Genomic DNA, 19,132 nt, shown 5'->3' on the forward strand with positions numbered 1-19,132 from the left:
ATATCATTATAACTTTTTATTATTTAATTTTTTATTCAATAATATATATTTTTAAAAAAGATATGTAATTTTTTTTTATTTGATATAAATTATGTGTATAAATATTATTATGAATAAAGATAATATAAAAAGAAGATTTTTTTCTTTTTTTTAAAATAATTTATTTTTTATGACAAGTTAATTAAATATAAAATTTTTTATATATTATAAATTTTAATATTGGAAACTATCCTTAAATTACCCTAATATTTTCAAATTTTTATTCTAAGAAAAAATTGATATTTTAACTTTTCCTTAGCATTTTTTAAAGTTTCTTTTATTTTTATTTATCTTATTTTATTTTTGTTCTTAAAGAATTTAGGAAAAATTGATACTTCAATTTTTTTCTAAATATTTCCAAAATTTTATTTTAAGAAAGAATTAATAGTTTAACTTTTTCCTTAGATACTTTAGAAAATATAACTTTTCATTTTTGAATTTTCTTTTGTTCTAAAAGTATTCAAATAGAAAGATATTTATTTTTACAAATATCTTTTAAAAAATATTTTTTCACTCAAATTTTCCTAAATATTTTTTCACAACTATTTTTTTTTCATATTAAGGTTCACTCAAAATAGAATAAAAAAATAATAAACAATAATAAAATAATAAAAACATAAAAAATAATAAGAAAAATGAAAAAAAATAAAATTTTATAAAAAAATACCAAAAATGCCATTGGTTAGCGTTGGTCAAAGGTTTAGGGATGGTTCAACTTGTTCACCGCAATTCAACAGTCTGTAGCGGTTTTGAGCGATTCAAAGTGATATGGAGCAGTTTGGTGTGATTCAAGTCGATCTAGCCTAGTTTGGTTTAATGGGGATAGGTTTTCAGGTTGATTGTGCGAATTTTAGGTTGGGTCACAAGTCAGCACTAAAATCCTTTGCTTGAAACAAAGTTGTTTTGTTTTTTTAATAAAAGTAAAAAAATTCTGATTTCATTTTTCTTTTTCACTATCTCTCTCCCAAACACTTTTATTCTCTCTGTAATCCTCAAACAATCAACCACTCTCAAAACTCAGAAACACGCCATTGATCACTATTATAGGCCATCATTGCCGATCCCTTAAAAAAGCCCAAAGCTCCAAAAATACTCCTATTTGCTTCTTGATGACAAATCTGAGTGTGGTTTTACAAAAAGCCCCCAAAAGCCTAGATCTTGACCAAAAGTTTCAGCTAAATTTTTTTAAAATCTTTGTTGTTTGTTCTTTTTTTTTTTTTTGCTAGTTCCCTTCGGGGATGTGTTGATTTAAATTTTTTGGTTTTTTAAAGGTTTGTGGGTCTCAATTAGTTTAGGCTTTTTTATTTTTATTTATGTGGTTATGGGATGGGTTTCGATTTAAGGTTTGTAAGGGTGGCTGGTGGTGAACCAAAAAAACAAAAAGGGCATACCAAAAAATTATTTAGAATTGTTCTATTTTCTTTTTGTGTCTGTGTTTATAGGCTGTATTTATATAACTTTTTAGGTGCTCAAATCCTAAAAAATCTGAGATTGAGGATAACTTTTGAGATTCAACCGATGACTTTTAGTCAACATATTCGATGAAACAAAATTAGGTGGCAATAGGTGGTGGGAGGCTGGTAGTTGGCATGTGGTGTAGTAAATGCATCAAGGACTTTTGGTGAATAAAAAAGCAAATAATAATAATAATAAAAAAAAGATGAAATTAAAAAATAAATAAAAATTTAAAAGTTCAATAAAATTTAAAATGATCCAATGCGAAAGTGACTTAATGAATCTAACTAAAGTATTCGACCAAACTTGAATAAAATCAAGAATTGATTTAAATTTATTTTGACATAACATTTAGTTTCTTAGACAAATTTAGTACTTATAGTTAACTCTCTTTGCATATTATTGAGATTCAGGAATAAGATAAAACAAAAAGACCATAATTTTGTCCAAGTAAACATATATGAAAGAAAAAAACACTAAACATGATGAGATTTTTAAATACATATAGTTGCACTCATGAATAGGTATTAATGATGCAATCTTAAACACATTTGAACACTTTTTTTTCTCTTTCTAAACATAAGTTTGGTAACTTCTCAAAAATTTGAAAAAATTCCTCTAAATAAAGACAAGACAATTTTAAAATTTAAAATATTCTGCCCAAAAGACTTATGAATCATTCTTATCAACTTGAGATTATTCCCGAAAGTCTTAAAAGTTTTGATATCTATAAATCTTTATCTAAACTGAGGTTTTACAATTCTAAAATATCATCTAAAGAGGGCTCATCTTAAATAGAAGTATTGAAACTTTAAAAATCTCATCTAGTGCCAATTAGATTGCGCTTAAAATCTTATCGATGCCTGCTAAACTAAGCTTAAATCTTATCAATGATAGCTAAATTGGGCTTAAATCTCATCAGTACTAGATAAACTAGACTTAAATTTTATTGGTATCAGCTAAACTAGACTTAAAATCTCATCAGTGCCAACTAAGTTGGATTTAAATGTCATAGGTGCTATCTAAATTGAGCTTAAAATTTCATTAATACTAGCTAAATTAGACTTATATTTTATCAATATCAGCTAAACTTGACTTAAAATCTGGGCGTCAGCTAAACTGGCCTTAAAATTTTATTAGTGCCAACTAAACTAGGCTTAAAAATTTCATCAATGCTAGCTAAATTGGGTTTAAATTTTATCAATGCCAGCTAAATATGGTTTAAATTTCATTGGTGCAAGCTAAACTAAGTTTAAAATCCCATTAGTGTCAACTAAACTAAACTTAAATTTTATCGATGTTAGCTAGACTAAGCTTAAAATCTTATAAGTGCCAGCTAAACTAAGCTTAAGTTTTAGCGTTACCAACTACATTAGGTTTAAATTGCATCTCTTTCAAAATTTCTTGACATTATCTTTTTAAAAACTCAACTTGTTATCATATCTCATATTTTTTAGTCATTTTTCAACAACCTTCCCCTTTTTGCAGATTCTTTTTCGACTTTTCAAACTTTATTTTTTCATTTTTGCCTCTTGTCAAACTATTTTCTTCTTTTCTTATTTTTTTTTCTTTTTCTTATGATAAACTTCCTTATCTTTTTTTTGGTTTTTTTTTAAACTCTTTTGTGAAAGACTTTGTTTTTTATTTTTCCACAACTAAAAATGTTTCTCATCTCTTTTCTTTTTCTCAATATTTACAAAGTCGACAAATGCAATAATGACACAAATGTCTATTCTCAATAAATGATGAAGATGCAAATTTCTTCATGCAAATGCAAGAATCCATGTCATGATGAAACTTTTTCATGATACAAACACTTAATGCAAATGAAAGTGACTTTTTAATGATGTCCATGCCAATGTTTTTTTTTATGTAGATGACTTTACAATGATACAAATATGAATTTCTTTTTCATGGCACAAATATACCTAACAAAAGTGCAATTGTATAATTTTTTACTAGCAAATTTCTTTTCATAATACAAATGCCTCTTATGACTGTAAATATCAATGTTTAAAACGGTGATGCAAATGTGTGTCAAAAGATGCAAATGCAAAATATACCTTTTTTTTCAAAATCTTTCTTTCTTAATTTTACTTATTTGTTTTTGCTTATCAAATTAAGTCTTTGACTTCTCTCCAATAGGATTTCAACTTGCCATTATCTTATTCCTTCATCTATTGGTTGTTTCTTTACCAATTTATGCTTTTTTTGCTTTTCAAACAAACTTTCTTAATTTTCCTTTTTTTTTCAACACGTTTTCCTTTTTATTTCCACCTTCAAGATACAATATGCAACATGTATTTGGACTTGATTTCAAAATTAAGAAGACAACCACCATATTCTTACTATAAAAAATATTTTTTAAAACAATATTTGTCATAACGTCTAGATCCGGGGATCTATCGCTAGACATTAGGTTTTAGGGAGTCGCCACCAATCTTTTTTATCTAGGTGCGATTGGTCACCTAAAGAATCTGTCTTTTCAGGGAACACCTAAGTTTAAGGGTCCCTAAAAGAATAGGTTCAGGTCTACAAACCAGAACAGAGTACGGGAGTTCGGTTACGTGTGAAGAAGGTTATAGCACCCTCACAACGCCCATCAAAAGATGGTACCAGCTTAAATTTGTGTTATCCAAAAAACCTTAAAATTTTACCAAGTAATTAATTGTTGGAAATTATTCTCAATTGACTCTAATACTTTTAGAAAAAAATTGAGAAAATTCCCTCACCTCAAGAGTATGCAAGAAAAACTACTGTTTCACTTGCAGAGGCTCCGTCGTCGGATTAATTAAAGAAAAATCAAAATCAAAATAAAAATAGGAAGGAAGGAGAGAATGATTGTTCTTGTGTAGGAAAAATTGATACTTTCAACTTTTCCCCAAAAATATTTTTTGAAAATTTATTTTCAAGGAAAATTGATACTTTCAACTTTTCCTCAAAAATCCTTTTTTTGAAATTTATTTTTAAGGAAAATTGATACTTTCAACTTTTCCCTAAAAATATTTTTTTGAAAATTTTGATTTTCAAGGAAAATTGATATTTTCAACTTTTCCTCAAAAATCCTTTTTTTGAAATTTATTTTTAAGGAAAATTGATACTTTCAACTTTTCCTCAAAATATTTTTTGGAAATTTATTTCTAAGAAAAATTGATACTTTCAACTTTTCCTCAAAAATATTTTTTGAAACTTTGATCTCCAAGGAAAATTGATACTTCCAACTTTTCCACAAAAATCCTTTTTCGAAAATTTATTTTTAAGAAAAATTGATACTTTCAACTTTTCCCCAAAAATATTTTTTTGGAAATTTATTTCTAAGGAAAATTGATACTTTCAACTTTTCCTCAAAAATCCCTTTTTTTGAAATTTATTTTTAAGAAAAATTGATACTTTCAACTTTTCCCTAAAAATGTTTTTCTTTTTTTAGAAATTTTGATTTTTATTTAAAGAAAATAGAATAATAAAAAAATGAATTAAAAATAAAATATAAAGAAAAGTAAAACAAAAATAAAAATAAGATAAAGATAAAAATATTAAATAAATCTAATCTAATAAAAATAAAAAATAAATAAATAAAATAATAAAATAAATAAACAAATAAATAAAAAAATTCAAAAAAAAAAAAAACCTGGAGCGGCTCGGCTATCGGCTCGGCTCGGCTCAAGGAAGAAAAACGACTTTGGGGAGCGACTTGGAAGCTTGGCTCGGCTCGGCTCGGCTCGGAGGGGGGCTGGCACGCGCGGGTCAGGAAGCGGGTCGACGCTCGGGTCGGGTCGGGTTCGGCAAAACGCGTGGATCTTCTGGGCCACTTAAGGCCAAAACGACGTCGTTTTGAGAGGGTATAAAAGGTACTCCCCTCTGTTTTTCGGCAGAACGCTCCTCCCCCTCTCTCTCTCTTCTTCCTTTTTCCTCTCCATTCTCTCTAAAAGCTGAAGAACACCGGTGTCGGATTCTGAAAAATGTCGTCGAAATCTGAAAATTTCACCGGATGTTCGTCGGAAGTTGGCCAGAAAGTTGGTCGGTTTCTGAATCGTCGCCGGAAACTGGGCACCTCGTCGAAAACTTCAAATTTGGCCGAAATTTTGGCCGAAAAATTCAACCCTCGTCGAAATTTTCGTCGGAATCTGGAAATTTCTCAGAAATTTTCAGAAAAATTTTTCGCCAAAAATTTCTAAAAATTTTTCCTCACTCCCAGAATACTCCTAAACTTTTCTTAGCTTTCTATACGCCTCCTTTTTTCTCAAATCAGTAGCTTTACTTATTGTTTTCTGTGTGTCCAGCATCTGTTCCAGGAGGTCCCTTTTATAGGGATTGATTAAGAGTTCCTGATCAATCCCAATTCCTCCTTGGACGGGGATTCAATCTTTGAATCAAACTAGACTCTTCTGATTGAATTCCCCTCCACAGTGGGATTCTTCAGCTTTAATCTTAGCCCTCCAAAATAAAAATCAAAATAAAAATACTAGATAATTAGAAAAGATAAATCAAAAGATATTATAGTATAAAAATATAAAAAAAATCAGATAATCGAGGAAAAAAATCAGATAAAATTAACAGATAATTTAAAAAATAAATAAAATAAGATAAACCCAAAAATATAAAAAAAATAATAAATAAATTATAATATAAATAAAATACCTATAAATATTAATAGAAAAAAATAAATAAATAAGTAAAAATATACATATAATAATAAAAAATAATAAAATACATAAAATACAAAAGAAAAGAAAAGAAAAGAGAAAAAAAAATAATACCAAGTAAAAATTGCATTGGGCTTACCCATTTGGGCCAGGCTCAATTGATCTGGGCCAGGACCCAATTGGGTGTCTACGGTTGCCCCTCTTTACACATTTTCTGTGAAACAAAAATTGTGCAAAGACGTAGACACCCAATCAAGACTCGACTCAACATTTTCATTTTTTTGTTTTTTTTTGTGCTTTTGTTTTTGTTTTTGTTTTTTTTCCTCTTTTTTTTTTTACCCAAGCTCCTCTAAACAAAGGCTCAACGACTTTGAACAAAATAAATTGCTCCTCTAAACAGAGACAACGAACTTTGAAAAGTAAATTGCTCCTCTAAACAGAGGCAACGAACTTTGGGAAATAAATTGCTCCTCTAAACAGAGGCACCACGACTTTTAGAAAGTAAATTGCTCCTCTAAACAGAGGCAACGAACTTTGGAAAGTAAATTGCTCCTCTAAACAGAGGCACCACGACTTTTGAAAGTAAATTGCTCCTCTAAACAGAGGCACCACGACTTTTAGAAAGTAAATTGCTCCTCTAAACAGAGGCAACGAACTTTGGAAAGTAAATTGCTCCTCTAAACAGAGGCACCACGACTTTTGAAAGTAAATTGCTCCTCTAAACAGAGGCACCACGACTTTTGAAATTAAATTACTCCTCCTCTAAACAGAGGCACCACGACTTTGGAAAGTAAATTTCTCCTCTAAACAGAGGCAACGGACTTTGAAAAGTAAATTGCTCCTCTAAACAGAGGCACCACGACTTTGGAAATTAAAAGGCTCCTTGACAATCATGTCCAAAGGAGTTGAAAGTTATGTTTGAAAGAATTTCAGGAGATTATGCCCAAAGGTCTTATAAATCAACCCTGATACCAAAAGGCATCCTATTTCAAGGGTTAGGAACTTACCTGACAAGCTTTTTCTTTTTCAATTCTGCAAAATATCTTCATATCTATCTTCTCTATGTGGGATGTTGGAACACCCCTGCTTCTTGAATTTGTACACTATACTTTCCTGAGAGTAGTGTATGCTATGCCAATGCATATGAATTTCAATGCATGCTATGCAAATGTTGGCCAAATAATTCTTATTCAATGTATGGTACTCAAGTTTCTCAAGCTTTTCTTGGGCATCAAGCCTTTTGATTCTTCAGAGATCCCATTACACTGCTCTTCTAAGATCGAACCAGTGTAGCTCTCAATTGTCTTTTTCACTCATATTCTTCATTGTTCAGTTTCTCAATACTTTGGAATAAGCTTCATCAATTGATCATCATTTGACCATCATTTAATGAATTTCTTAGCACTAGTAAATTTCAAAACAAGTTTCATCCACCATCACTGGGTTATTGTCTCAGCATTAACCATTCCAAAACAAACTCTGTCCACTGATTTTTCTCATCATTCAATCATAATTTACAAGTCATATCAACCAATTCATCCTTGTACTCATCTTTTGGTTATACCACTTTTCAAAATTTGCCCCCACCATATTCTTTATTTGGTCACATCATATATCTTTCCAAATCATCTCTTTTAGGTCTCTACCATTTCTTCATTTTGTCACCACCATCATCTTAGATTTCTTTTCAAATGAATGCAAGACTCTTTTAAGCACATATTCATTCATTCATTATCATTTCAAATTTTGACAAATATAATGCAATCAAGCATTTTTCTCAATTCATTCTAAGGGTGTAATAATAAGAGAACACAAGGTGACTTATAGTAAAGATAATCAATGAAGATCTATTTTGGTACAAAACAAATGAAAAAGGAAATAAATTGGATACATGTCATTGGGATGGATGGTATGTCCAAATGATGAATATTCAGACAATTCTCAACATTAATCTAGGATTCTTTTTCAAAAACTCATTTCATTTACTGTTGAAGTCATTTTGAACTTGGTGAACTTTGCCCCAGTCTTTGAGGAATCTTCAAATGTCTTTGATCTTCCATTCATGTGAGCCATTTGACCTTGATCTTTTTTTTTTCTACTAAAATCACCCTTTCAGGTTTTCAATTTGAATATCTTTTTTTCATTTTCTCATTTTTTCCTTCTTTTTTCTTTTTTTTTATCATCTTTTTTTTTTTTTTGCTCATTTTTCATCCATTGTTGACATCTTCCATCCAACTTTAGAGCAATGTAGCATAATTCCATTACTTCATCATGAGTATGCTTCGCTCAACATATGATCATTCAAGTTGAGTATTCACACTTGATCCAAATAAACTTTTCAAGGTTGTAATGTAGGCCAAGGTGAAGGGTCATAAAAAATGGATATAATAAGCTCAAAACATGCATTAAAAAGGTTCAAGATCGAAGGATCATTTGATGTAGCTTGGCATTTTGCCCCCACATCATTTCACCACTTTTTTCTTTCCTTACACAAATGATTCTCATTACTTTGCCCCAAGTCATGTGTGGCATTTATTTTTCTTTTACTTTTCTTCTTTTTTTCATCTTTGAGACCTTTTGTGGTGCTTTTTTCTTTTTTTTCTTTTTTTTTCAAAATTACCCTCCAGTGTAGAGGGTGATCCTTGGTTGGGGTTCCTCTGAAAAAGAAATCATAATAGGCTCGAAGGGGTAGCAATAAATGGTTTTTCAAATGGTAAAAGAAAGATGGCCACTTTTCATCTCAATTATGAATACCTTTCTTGAACATCATCCATTGAACAAAGCTCATGATCCTGTATAAAAGATTACATATCTTCAAGACATATCTCTTTCACCTCTGGTAATGGCTTACTCTTTTTTTTTTGCTCAAATCATCTCCTTATATTAATGTGGATGAGTTCTCAAAATTAAATCCCAAAATTATTGTTATCATTGTCTAAATATTCATCATCTGAAATTTGAGAATAGGAGTATAAAGTTATGAAAGGTAACGGAGCATGGAGTAATGGTCAAGTGAAAGAGGAAAATGTAATGAAATGCATTGACTTGCCTTTATTAAAATGATAACACGTGAAGTCATATTGCAAAAAAAATCTAACATTATTTGAAAAAAAATCCTAAAATGACAGAAGAAACCTTCAACCAGCCTTATCCCTATTTTTTAAAATTGTCTCCCTATGCAATCAGGTGAAGAATCTCTATTGACATCTTGTCCCTCAATTCATTGTGACTTTCCGGCCCCTTTCTGTTCTTAACTTTCACTCGGAGCGCTAACATTAGATGTTGTTGCTTTTTTTTGATCAAAACTTACCATTCCATCATTGATCAACCGTTGCACCTTATACTTTAAAGTAGTGTAATTTTCAGTAGAATGGCCAGTAATTCCATAGTGATAGTCGCAGTGGGCTGTAGGATCATACCACTTTGGTTAGGGTGATTTAAGCGGTTCCACATGGCTGGGGGCAATCAAATGGCTATTATAGAGTTCTCGATATAACTCTGTATAAGTCATAGGGATTGGATCAAATACAGGTTTTTCTCGAGTAGTCCGTTGTTCTCGTGAGCCACTTGCTGGGTTAGTAGGGCGAATTTGGGTTCTTACAGGAGCTTGAATGTTAAGGCAGTAAGTGGATGAATAAGATGGTTGTAGAGCTAGCTGGTATGGGTAGGATGAGGCATTATTCACAGCAGGATAGTATGAAGAGTAACCTTGGGATGGATAGGGTTGATAACCCCTGAATTGTTGTCTATCAAAGCTCACAGCTTGAGTTTCAGCTTCTTTCTTTTCTAATGCCTTCTTAGTTTCTCCTCCTTTCAACTTACCATTTCTTATGGCACTTTTAATAATTTCTCCAGAGATCACCATGTCGATAAAATTCTTTGTTGCATTTCCTATCATCTTTTCATAATATGGAGGTTTCAAAGTGCTAACAAACAGCACTGTGGTCTCTTTTTCTGTCAGTGGAGGTTGTACTTGAGAAGCAACGTCCCTCCACCTCTGGGCATACTCTTTAAAAGACTCGTTTGCCTTTTTCTCTAGATTCTGTAAAGATAAACGATCAGGGGTCAAATCGATAATATGTCGATATTGACTGATGAAGTCATGTGCCATATCGCTCCAAGGCGAATGTGGGTCCTATCCAACTGAACATACCACCTGGCAGCAGAGCCAGTAAGATTGTCTTGGAAAACATGCATCAAGAGTTTTTCATTATGTGCATGAGCTGCCATCTTCCTGCAATACATGGTGATGTGGGTTTTGGGGCACTTGGTACCATCATATTTTTTAAATTTTGGTACCTTGAACTTATGAGGGATAACCACGTCAGGAACTAGGCAGAGCCCAGCAGCATCAACTGACCCATAAAAGCTAAATCCTTCCACAGCCCTTAACCTTTGCTCTAGCATGCTAATCTTGAAACTTTTCTCAGCTTCCACTCTCATCTTTTCTTTCTCCTTCTCTTTTAAATCATCTAGATCAAGAATTGGTTCTACTGCCTTTTCAGTGAAGACAGGATTTATATAGCTATTATACTGCCCTGGGTTGAAAGTTGATGGCATTCCAGGATATGTTGGATATGCAAAGTGTTGTGACGGGACCTCTTGAGCAGACTGGACTTGAGGTGGGCCAAAACTTAGAGGGTACAGAGGGTCAGTCACTTCTTATAATGGGGGAACTTGCTGGCTTGTATTTTCTTCAACTCTTTTCCCCTTATTCATGTTATTAAGAGCCTCTAGAATCTTGCTTAGCTCACTTTCAATCTTCTCCTGGGCTTTTTCTATCTTTTCAAATCTTTGGGAACTTTCCTCCTCCATTTGTCTTGCTCTGGATCTTGTATTGTATCGATGGGCAGGATTTTGGCTAGATGGAGCTATCCTGGAATCTTGAGTACCATACTTATGATTAGAAATGAAATGCACATTTTTTTGAATAAAATCTAGTATGAAATGGGTGCAAATGATTGTGTTAAAACATGATCATGAAAATAATACAGATGCATAAAATCAGACAAACAATACAGTTAGTTTCATGGATGAAGTGAAAATGATGCTGATGCATAACATTACATATGATAAAAATAATACACAAAGTTAAACAATCAAAATGATTAGACAAATCCCCTTTTTGTGTCCTAATTTCAGGGTATATCTATCATTGCGTAGAAAGGGCTCTATCCTAGGTGTAGGCACTCTTAAGGTTTGCTACATGCGGTTTTAAGGTCAGAGTCTGAAGGTCCTCAAATTGCTCCTTACATCTCTGTCCATCGTAGACTAGTAAGGCACCCTAATCCTCACTCATTATAGGTTACAAGCGAAAAAGGTTCAATTTGAGTGGGAGTATTTCGCTAGCCACTGCGGAGGCATTAGACCTCACGAAAGTAATAGGTACTTTACTCACTCTTAGAGGGACGGAGCTCGGGTGTAGAGCTCATGTTATGCACATGCACATGGATGACATAATTGACAAGGTAAATAAAACATGAATAGTAACACATATATACAAAAAAAATGGTTCAATTTTATTAGGCTTTTGGATAACACAAATTATTTACTGGCCTGACTCTCAAAGTTCCCAGTGGAGTCGCCAAGCTGTCATAACGTCTAGATCCGGGGATCTATCGCTAGACATTAGGTTTTAGGGAGTCGCCACCAATCTTTTTTATCTAGGTGCGATTGGTCACCTAAAGAATCTGTTCTTTCATGGAACACCTAAGTTTAAGGGTCCCTAAAAGAATAGGTTCAGGTCTACAAACCAGAACAGAGTACGGGAGTTCGGTTACGTGTGAAGAAGGTTATAGCACCCTCACAACGCCCATCAAAAGATGGTACCAGCTTAAATTTGTGTTATCCAAAAAGCCTTAAAATTTTACCAAGTAATTAATTGTTGGAAATTATTCTCAATTGACTCTAATACTTTTAGAAAAAAATTGAGAAAATTCCCTCACCTCAAGAGTATGCAAGAAAAATTACTGTTTCACTTGCAGAGGCTCCGTCGTCGGATTAATTAAAGAAAAATCAAAATCAAAATAAAAATAGGAAGGAAGGAGAGAATGATTGTTCTTGTGTAAGGAAAATTGATACTTTCAACTTTTCCCCAAAAATATTTTTTGGAAATTTATTTTCAAGGAAAATTGTTACTTTCAACTTTTCCTCAAAAATTCTTTTTTTGAAATTTACTTTTAAGGAAAATTGATACTTTCAACTTTTCCCTAAAAATATTTTTTTGGAAATTTTGATTTTCAAGGAAAATTGATATTTTCAACTTTTCCTCAAAAATCCTTTTTTTGAAATTTATTTTTAAGAAAAATTAATACTTTCAACTTTTCCCTAAAAATATTTTTTTTGAAAATTTTGACTTTCAAGGAAAATTGATACTTTCAACTTTTCCTCAAAATATTTTGGAAATTTATTTCTAAGGAAAATTGATACTTTCAACTTTTCTTCAAAAATATTTTTTGAAACTTTGATCTCCAAGGAAAATTGATACTTCCAACTTTTCCACAAAAATCCTTTTTCGAAAATTTATTTTTAAGGAAAATTGATACTTTCAACTTTTTCCCAAAAATATTTTTTTGAAAATTTATTTCTAAGGAAAATTGATACTTTTAACTTTTCCTCAAAAACCACTTTTTTTGAAATTTATTTTTAAGGAAAATTGATACTTTCAACTTTTCCCTAAAAATATTTTTTTTTTTTGGAAATTTTGATTTTTATTTAAAGAAAATAGAATAATAAAAAAATGAATTAAAAATAAAATATAAAGAAAAGTAAAACAAAAATAAAAATAAGATAAAGATAAAAATATTAAATAAATCTAATCTAATAAAAATAAAAAATAAATAAATAAATAAAATAATAAAATAAATAAACAAATAAATAAAAAAATTCAAAAAAAAAAAAAACCTGGAGCGGCTCGGCTATCGGCTCGGCTCGGCTCAAGGAAGAAAAACTGCTCGGGGGAGCGGCTTGGAAGCTGGCTCAGCTCGGAGGGGGGCTGGCACGCGCGGGTCAGGAACGGGTCGACGCTCGGGTGGGTCGGGTTCGACAAAACGTGCGGATCCTCTGGGCCACTTAAGGCCAAAACGACGTCGTTTTGGGAGGGTATAAAAGGCACTCCCCTCTGTTTTTCGGCAGAACGCTCCTCCTTCTCTCTCTCTTCTTCCTTTTTCCTCTTCTTTCTCTCTAAAAGTTGAAGAACACCGGTACCGAATTCTGGAAAATGTCGTCGAAATCTGGAAATTTCACCGGATGTTCGTCGAAAGTTGGCCGAAAAGTTGGTCGGTTTCTGAATCGTCGCCGGAAACTGGGCACCTCGTCAGAAACTTCAAATTTGGCCGAAATTTTGGTCGAAAAATTCAACCCTTGTCGGAATTTTCGCCGGAATCTGGAAATTTCCCAGAAATTTCCAGAAAAATTTTTCACCAAAAATTTTTAAAAATTTTTTCTCACTCCCAGAATACTCCTAAACTTTTCTTAGCTTTCTATACGCCTCCTTTTCTCTCAAATCAGTAGCTTTGCTTAGTATTTTCTATGTGTCCAGCATCTGTTCCAGGAGGTCCCTTTTATAGGGATTGATCAGGAGTTCCTGATCAATCCTAATTCCTCTTTGGACGGGGATTCAATCTTTGAATCAAACTGGACTCTTCTGATTGAATTCCCCTCCACAGTGGGATTCTTCAGCTTTAATCTTAGCCCTCCAAAATAAAAATCAAAATAAAAATACTAGATAATTAGAAAAGATAAATCAAAAGATATTATAGTATAAAAATATAAAAAAAATCAGATAATCGGGGAAAAAATCAAATAAAATTAACAGATAATTTAAAAAACAAATAAAATAAGATAAACCCAAAAATATTAAAAAAAAATAAATTATAATATAAATAAAATACCTATAAATATTAATAGAAAAAAAATAAATAAATAAGTAAAAATATACATATAATAATAAAAAATAATAAAATACATAAAATACAAAAGAAAAGAAAAGAAAAGAGAAAAAAAAATAATACCAAGTAAAAATTATATTGGGCTTACCCATTTGGGTCAGGCCCAATTGATCTGGGCCAGGACCCAATTGGGTGTCTACAATATTAATTCTTCAATGAAAGACATTTTTCTTTCTTGAATTTGAATTGGTCTAAATGTTCTCATGATTTGATAATTTCCTTTTAACTAAGCATGGTTTCCTCATTTTTCACAAAAATTCTTAATTGATTATCCAGAAATTTTCAAAAGTATCAATAAAATTACCTCACATAATTAAATTCCTTGACCAAAGACAATAAAATATCCAAACAAATGTGATTTTAGGAGTTGAAAAAAAATTGACGTTCCCTATTAGAAATGAAAAAGATTACAATTTTTTTTTCAAATAGATTAAATGGTTCAGCATGTCGATATTTCAATTCATTCAAGAGGGCTTCAACATTGAAAAACAAAAGAGATGGATTCATTTTCATATAGGCTTTGAAACATAAATTTTTCTAAAAGCATGAATCTTTTCAAAACCAAATATGCTCGACACTTTTTTTTAGCCTCAAAATGTGGCATTTTGATCAATGTCAAGATTAGCTGTAATGGGTTCAAAATTTTGAAAAGTCATTTAAGAATGGGAAATAAATTTTTAAATTTTCAAAATCAATTCTTTTAATGCGTTTCAAACTTTTAAGGCATCGATATTCTTGAATTTTTTACAACTTTGAGTTGTTTCATATAGGCTTTTATTGTTTTGCTTGGCCTTAGAAACAGCTTCAAAGTCTTTCAAATTTGTTCTAGACTACTCTTTTTGGAGGGTTTTCACACTAAAACTGCATCTTTTTTTTTTGTTAATTGTTTCATCATGCATTTAAGAATCCAAAATTCATCCAAACTGGATTGATAACTTAAAAGGATAATTTTCACAAAAAGAGAGAGGCAAAAGCTTTGTTAGTCATGATGACTTCTCCAAGAACATGCTCTTTAGTTTAAGTATTTATGCTTGACCAAAATGGATTTTTCACTGCTTGTAACATAGGCCAAGGTTTGAGGTTCTGAAAAAAAAAAAAGATAGATAGGCCTAAAGTATGTATTTAAAGATAATCAAACCGATGATCATTTTTGATTTTAGGGGATTTTGTCATTTCTATTGCCATTCTAGTGCATTATTCGTCTCTTTTTTTTCCTTTGTTTTTACTTGTATTTTTTTTTTTACTTCTTTTTACTTTTCTTTGCATATATCCTTTTTTAATTGTGTGAGTTCAAAACTTCTGAAAAACTTATTTTATTAGACATTTGTTCCTCGACATATAGGATTTTTTTTATACTTGAAATAGGATTTCACTGTACATGATTTTTAAAGGTGCCCTTTTTTTACCCCTAATATAGAGGGTGATCCTTAAGTAATGTTTATTTAAAAAGAATTCATCAGACTCAAATAGATAGCAAGTGGATAATTTTTATATTCGTGAAAAGATAATGAAAAATAGTCACTTGTCTTCTTAAACACAATCACATAAATTAAAAAAATGATTATTGTTTGGAGAATGGATTAAAAAAAGGCTTTTTCTTTTGAATGGTGTCTTTCTTGACTTTTTATTTCATTTTCTCACATTGGGCTTTTGTTTTTCCAAGTTTTTGTTTGAATTTATTTGAATTCCTTAAGTGCATAATGTCATAATCCACTTTTTTTCTCTTTTTTTCACAACTTGCACATTGATCCACTTTGCCAAAATACGTTTCATAGAAGATGCCTCCATTTTAGCATGTTATCCCTGATGAACTCGTTTAGGGTATTAAATTATGCATATCATTCTTCAAAAAATATAGTTATGGCACAAATCAAGTTATCTTTAGGATAATGAATGATTTTGTTTTTCTAGTCAATTGGCCCCAAGACGTGAAATATGGTAGGGCGAGAATTGAACTTCTGTGTGTTTGAGATCATTTGATAAATTTTGATTGGTTTTGGTTTTAGCATATTTGAGACTATAGCATAGTCTTGACACATCAAATTACCAATATTTGGATTATTTTAAAAAGTGTCGAGTTTGTCTAATCTCTAGAATGTGGTGAAATACAAAGATGCTTAATACAAATGGATTTTCCTATGTATAAGGCTCAAATGATAAAAATCTCATCACCTGTAAATGTGTATATAAGAAATGCAATGTTCAGTTGCAAAGTGGTGAAATGAGTTCACATGAAATGCATTTTTGTACAATGCATGCTTTTATAGAATTATGTCTTTCGTGAATCCATATGGATGGAATACAATGCCATACTTTATAAATAATGGATGGACATATATGACTGATGAAACATACTTATATAAAATACACTAGTATGATATATGCGTGAGAAGATATGTTTCCATGAAATGCTATAGATGTAATATACAAATTTAATGAAATCAACACTACTATTAAAATTTACATGAAATGAAATGTATACACAACTTTATTATTTGTGTATGATTGATTAATCTACCATTCAGAAAAAGATAATATGAAATGCAATAGATGATAAAAATTTTTTTCTTTTCTTTTTTATTTTTTTAGGAAGAAATAAGAATTGAAAAAAAACACAAGCACATAATACAAATAGAATTCAAGGATATTTTATTTTTTTATTTTTGAAAAAAATTTGAAGATGCAAATCTTGTATAAACAAGAAACGAATAGAATAATATGTCAAAAGAAAATTTATTAAAAGGAATTTTATTTCTTTTTTTTTTTAACTTTAGTTTTTCTCGTATCATTATTACTCCTAAATACAAATTATACCTAAGGTTCCTAAATTTGGGTAAATTCCACAAAAATTATTGGCACAGCTATACCTAAGGTTTGCTTCCTAAGATGCATTATATACAAGGTTTAAAGTCTAATATCAGCTAAAAGGTTTTCAAATTTCTCTTCACTATCGTCCATACTAAACTAATCAACTACTTCGATCTTTAGTTATGATAGGTTTACAAATAGAAAAGATTTAATTTAAGTGAAAGTATTTCATTAATCACTGTGGAGACGTTAGAAACTCACAAAAACATAGATACTCTACTTTTTCCTAAAAGGATGGAACTTGGGTATAGGGCTCATATTATGCACATGCAAGATGAATGACATAATATTAAATGATAAAACTAAAATCAATAAATAAAAGAAATTCAAATATCAAAATCTAGAAGAAAAATCGAAAAGGATTTTTTTAAAAAAAAAATTGAAAAGAATTTTTCAAAGAAAAGCTCAAGGTGGAATAATAAAAATCAATTACTAGCATGACTCTCGAAATTCCTCATGTACTCACCAAACTATCGTAATGTATCGGTTTGGGTACTTGATAACTAGATGTAAAAAATCAAGTGTCGTTATCAATCTTTTTTATTTAGGTACGATTGGCCACCAATCTTATCATTTGATAAATCTTAAAATTAATTAAGATTTACAAAAAAAGCTTTCAGTTTACTAACCACAATTGGGTTCTAGAGTATGATTATGTATGAAAAAAGTTATAACACCCCATAATGCTTATTTGAAGACAGCATCAATTGATTTCATGTTAAACCTTAAGTTGAGCAAAATTTCTTAAGAATATTTTCAAAAGAATTTACTATTGAAAATTATCCATAAATTACCCTAATACTTTAGCGAAAATTTGATAATATTTCTAAGGTTCCTCACCTCAGAAACTTAGAAATATTCATGATATCTATTGTCACTTTTAAAAAGGCTTTATCGTCAGATTCAAAAATGTTTTTTATTTGAATCTTTAATATTGAAATTTTTTTTTAAATATTCTAATATTTTAGTAGTATTTAGAAAATGATTCCTCACCGAGAAATTTACATCAAAATTATTATTGCAATTTTCTAGTAATTCCATTAGAAGATTCAAAACAAAACTTTTATATTTCTCATTTTGCAAGAAAAATTGAAATTTTAACTTTTTCCTAAACTTTTTTTAAATTTATTATGAGAAAAAATTGATATTTCAATTTCTCTTAGTTGATTTTGTTTATTTTATTTCATTTTTATTTTTAAAGAATTTAGAAAAAAAATTGATATTTCAATTTTTTTCTAAATATTTTCAAAATTTTATTCTAAGAAAAAATTTAATATTTTAACCTTTGCTTAGGATTTTTTAAAGTTCATTTTATTTTTTTCCTAAAGAATTTAGGAAAAATTGATATTTCAATTTTTTCCTAAATATTTCCAAAATTTTATTTTAAAAAAATTAATATTTCAACTTTTTTCTTAGCATTTTTTAGAAAATAAATCTTTTAATTTTTTTCATTTTTCTTTTGATTCAAAATGTTTAAGTGGAATGATATTTATTTTTACAAATATCTTAAAAAAATATTTTTAACACAAAATTTCCTAAATATTTTTTCATAATTATTTTATTTTTCATATTAAAGTTCACTCAAAATAAAATAAAAAATAAAAAAAACAATAATTAAAAATAACAATATATAAAAAATGAAATAAATTTATAAAAAAAATAAAAAATGTCTTTGGTCAGTGTTGGTCAAAGGTTCAGGGGTTGTTCAACTAGTTCAGCACTATTCAGCTGGTCTAGATTAATTCAAAGTGGTCTAGAGCAATTCAAAGTGGTTCAAAACAATTTAGAACGGCTCAAGGCGGTTCAAGCCAGTCTAGCTCGATTCAGTTCATGGGGACAAGTTTTCAGGTTAGTTGCGTAAAATTCGGGTCAAGTTGTGGGTCAACATATGGATCTTTTGACATTGTTTTGTTTTTTTTTTTTACCATAAAAGTAAAAAAAAAAAAGTTCATTTTTCTTTCTAAACTCAAAAACTTGCAATCGACTGCCATTGTTGTCATTTGATCCTCATTGCCAAAAATCATTGTTGATAGCCGAAAAAGCCTAAAAACTCTAGAAACACCCTTCTTTGACTCCTAATGCCAGATCTGAGCATAGTTTTACAAAAAAAAAAAAAAAGATTAGAAGCCTAGATCTTGGCCAAAAGTTTTGCCTAATTTTTTTAAGTTTTTGTTTTTT

The sequence above is a fragment of the Durio zibethinus genome, chromosome 12, assembly GCF_047325235.1.
Source record: "Durio zibethinus cultivar Kanyao isolate XHJ-2024 chromosome 12, ASM4732523v1, whole genome shotgun sequence".
In the NCBI taxonomy this organism is placed as follows: Eukaryota; Viridiplantae; Streptophyta; class Magnoliopsida; order Malvales; family Malvaceae; genus Durio; species Durio zibethinus.